General features: G+C 38.3%; 1 pseudogene; it reads right to left on the minus strand.

The window, feature by feature from the left end:
- Positions 1-622: 622 nt before the first annotated feature.
- Positions 623-4,753, minus strand: part of LOC102470514 (sialomucin core protein 24-like) — a 10,814-nt pseudogene continuing 6,683 nt past the window's right edge.

The raw sequence follows: 4,753 nt of genomic DNA on the forward strand, positions 1-4,753 counted from the left end.
CTGTAGGGCACGTGCGCTCGCCAGACAGACAGAGAGAGACATAGAGACAGAAAGCGAGAAATCACCCCCCAGGGGGGATGGTCACGCCGCAAACCCTTCTCCTCCATTCTCCTCTCGGGATCTTGGGCACGCACGCACACGCTCCCGGCGTGAGTTTTTTAAGCCACTGGGTCCGGGACACGAACCGCGGTCGACTACGTGGGAGTCCAGCGACATAGCAATTACGCTAACTGCTGGTTCCCAGGAGACTTTTTTGAAGCCCCAAATATACATATATAATTTAATCAACTTTATCTCTTTGACCATAATAATGTTGGGAGGTTCAATATATGGAAGGCTTTCAACTCTGTATACTATCCTCCAGCTAAAGTTTCTCAGCTTGAAATAAAGTAGGTTAAGTTTTCAATGAAATATTAAACAGTATGATAACTAAAAGCAGGATTACTACTGCCCACTTCAAGAGTTACTTCCTCCAACCAACTTTTACTTTTGTTAATGTGAAAGAATAAATCACAAACATTTTAAGTTCTAGCCTACCTTTCGGACTATCTTTTAAGGCACTGTTTTTATTTTCTCAATGGTATAAGGTGCTTTGTGAGTATGAACAATAGCCTGTTTTACACTAATAGTTTGTATCCTTTCCATTCATTTCTTTAAATCTGTAATTCCCTGTGTGGCATCTTATTTCTAGTGTAGAAAAAATAACTTAAAAGCACAAAATTTTATTTTAAGGATAGAGTTTAGGACTACTAAATTTATAAACTTATTCCACTTTTTAAATGATAGCCAAAAATTCACCTGACTGGTATTAATTTGGCACACTCTCTCAGTTCTGGTCACTAAACTACACCTTGAGTTTGAATGAAAATAATATAGCTTTCATGCTTTAAGACAACTAAATTTAAATTGCCAAGAGTCATGAGTTTGTCTGCACGTTCCCCAGAACGTGCAGAAAGTTACATTTGGCATATCAAGAAAGAAAAAATCCCACAGCAGCAGGCATTTAAAATAAAAAGAAGACAGCCACGGGACCAGCAGTTAGCGTAATGACTGTGTCTCTGGACTCCCACGTAGTTGACCCTGGTCCGCATCCCTGACCCGGTGGCTTAAAACTCAGGCGGGGTGCTCAAGATCCCGAGAGGAGAATGGAGGAGAAGGGATTGCCATCCCCTCTGGGGGGTGATCTCTCACTTTCTGTCTCTGTCTCTCTTTGTCTGGCAAGCGTATGCGCCCTATAGCAAAAACCTCTAAAAAATAAATAAAAATAAATAAAAAAATAAAAAAGACAGCCACAAGGATTCTTGCAGAATATTGTAAGTATTTTTGCTGAGCAAAACGATTTAATTAATTCTCCTTCTGGATGATGTTCCAAAATATCCTCTATGCATCCTTTGGAAACTTAAAAATCCTGGAATAGCATCTTCCATGGGGGGCTTCTTGAAGGATAGGACTTTGGTTTCAGTGAGTTACATGGATGCGTCACTAGTCCTTGTTAACTTAATGGGTCTGTTTACAAAGTGTGGTAATTTCGTTCTTTAGATTTGCAGACCTTACAGAGAAAGAAAATTACAGCCTGAACACCCAAAACAAGGACAATTCCTCCAGTAAACTGGCTGCATCAAAAGTAGATTTCCATGCAGGTGGTGAGGTCAGAGTCTAAGTGGTGTTCCTTGTACCTGCTGTAGTAACAATGACGGAAGTGGTAGGAGGAGGATGGGTCGTCGTTTTAGCTGCAGAATTCGATGTCCTCCGAGTAGCAGCTGGCTCCTAACAGCAATCTGACCCATTCACCACATGGCAACCACTAACTGTTGAATTATGGAACAGTAGGAGCTCTTATCTTTACAGTTTATCACAAAGCAGGTAGTATTAACAGTGCTAGTATTAAAACAGGAAACACAGCTATTTCGGTTTTCACAGGAATCTGGTACCTGAGTGGGGACAGGCGGGAGAGAAGTCACCGGGATCAGGATTCTGTTGGTGATGGTCGCTGAGGTCTCCAAGATCGGAGCCAGAGTGGTGTTCTGTACCGCGGACAGCACCACCAGGCAGGTGGCCGCCCAAAGCAGCCTGGGAGAGCCCAGACATCCTGTCTTCAGCTGGGGTCTGGGCGAAGGCTGAGGCCATACAACGCTGCTCAGTCTGTCCCTCCGTCCCCTGCAGCGCCACCTCCCACATTTTGTTTTCTTTCAAATGTTCATATATTAAAAGTTGATTATTTTTCCTTTGCATTTAGTTTTATTTCCTTCAACTTAATGTATCATCTTTTGTGCAGATAGTTGATATTATCTTTAAGTTAGCAAAATTATACCAATATATTTATTCTATGGGAAAACAATTTTGATGTAAGTGTTGATAGATTCAAATATAAATTATTATATTCAAAAATGTTTAATTTCACATTCTGTACTATATTTTAACAATGCAGTTTGGAAACCAAAACATTCAATGTTACAGGAAAAAAGTAGATCTTTGTTATAAAAGTAGAACTGTATTCTGAAGTCCTTGCTAATGGAATATTATCATGTGACTATTCTTGAGTACTATGGTATCAAATCTATATTAAAATTAAGACATTATTTTAAAAGAATTATTAAATTTTATTTATTATTATTATTTTTTAATTTGCTATAGAACACGTGCACTAGCCAGAGATAGAGGCAGAGAGGAAGGGAGGGCAGAGAGAGTGAGAAACAAACCACCAAGGCCAGGATTTGAATTGCTGTTGACCATGTGGGAGTCCAGTGCCACAGACACCATGCCACCTGCTGGCCCCTTATTTTTATTTTTTGCAGGCACCTATTGGATTAATGTGGAAAGTGCTTCTAATTTAATCAAATTCTGCTACTGACAATCCTTTAGAAATCTAAAATGGAGCCTAAATGTTGGGAGATACCAAAAATAGTAACCACAAATCTCTGTTTTCAGAGAATTGACCAATCTCAGTGATCAGTAGGGTCTTGTAGTTTACGTAAAATGTGGCAAGTCACTACAACATTGTGGGTTACTTTTGGGAAGGAAGTATTTAAGAAGCAGCTACAAAACAGCTTTAAAGCACGTTGAGAAGCTGGATGTGTATTTGACAGATGGTGAGTCCCACAGAGAAGTACAATATACAAAAAACAGTTTCAACATATAGCCAAGTAAATATGCAAACTATCTGATAATCTGCATATAATGTGGTTTAGCTACAGTTTAGTTTGGGGAAAAGGTTGGGGATAGGCCACACAGGGTCTACCTACAATGCCTAAAGTGTCTGCATTCTATCCTTGTGACACGGAAGGTTTTATTTTGGTTGGTTCTAATAAGAGATTAATCAGCATGTGCTTTAGGAAAATTAAGGTACAAGCAGATTCATTACGAAAGGGGAGAGTATTTAAGGGACTACTGCATTAATCCACTAAGTTATTGTCTTGTCTATTCATCTAAGAGTGATTTATTAAGTCCTTATAATACTGATAAGAAGCCCTCTCTAGTCCTTACAGATAACTTTGAAAAAAATATTTACATTGTTCTTAGTTAACGGTCCTATGGTACTCATTCTTTCCCAGATTTATTTTACCCATGGAAAATAAAAACACTTTGGTTGTCTTGGCCTTCATAGTCTATAGGAAAAAAAAAAAAAATACCACTCAGAAAAAGAAAAAAAAAAGAGAGAAGAAAAAATAATTCATAAACTTTTGAGGAAATTGACCTCAATGAGATTATACCAGAGGGTGTGATAGAAAGTCAGGCCGGGAACTGGGATTTACTTTATATGGTCTGGCAAAGCAGAATGGCTTTGGTGAGGTGATATTCAAGTCAAGACCTAAAATATGTGAAGACCGTAGAAATCTGAATGAAAGAAGGACCATTTCAAGTGGGGAAGGTAAAAATATTTTATTTTTAGATATTTGAAAACAAAACCAAACCGAAGGGAGACCAATTAACAAGTGAAAAAATATAACTACAAAAAATTAAATATGACTTTTAAGTGTAAAACTAGCCTGATATCCTACCTCTGTGTCTACCATTAAAACACTTTTTCTTACCAACTAAGCATGCACACATGTATGCACACACATGTTCAAACTAATAAACGTTTGTACTTACACATGCACACAGCATATCATAGTGGTTAATCATACAAACTCTGGAATCAGTCTACCTGGATTAAATTTTGTCTCCATCAGTGACAGCTGTGAATTTGGGCAGGTTATTCACCCTCTCTGAGCTTACTTTCTTCATCTGCAAACAGATCTATAAAGCACATTCTACCTGATGCTCTCAGCTGTAAATGAATTGTTATATGTAAATAACCTAGAAGAATGCCTAGCAGATAACAATCTCTGTGGACGTTGTTAAATGATATCATTGCTATTACATCACTGCTACTACGTAGCAGCAGGAAGTCTGGGAGAGAAGACAAGAGGAAAATCTGAGGTTTTATTAGGAGGAAAGAACTGATTTATTTTAGTTTGTAGAAATGAACGGTGTTCAGTCAAGTTAGGAAATCATTCAGCAAGACCTTGTAACAAAGCAGACAAGATAGTGAAATAGAGACTGAAGGACATTTAACTTTTTATGACTTTAAAAGCAAAGTGAATCAATGATCTGTGTCCAACCTAGGTGAGTGAAACTGTGTAGCCCAGATAAAATTGTACTGCACCTGACTGCTCCAGATGAGGGCTACGTCGTCATGGTTTCACACCCATGAGATACAGTGCTTATTTGTAGTTTTTTAATTTCTATTTTTTCTTCTTTGGTTGTCAGA

This window comes from Tupaia chinensis, unplaced genomic scaffold, assembly GCF_000334495.1.
Source record: "Tupaia chinensis unplaced genomic scaffold, TupChi_1.0 Scaffold000118_1, whole genome shotgun sequence".
NCBI classification, from domain to species: Eukaryota; Metazoa; Chordata; class Mammalia; order Scandentia; family Tupaiidae; genus Tupaia; species Tupaia belangeri.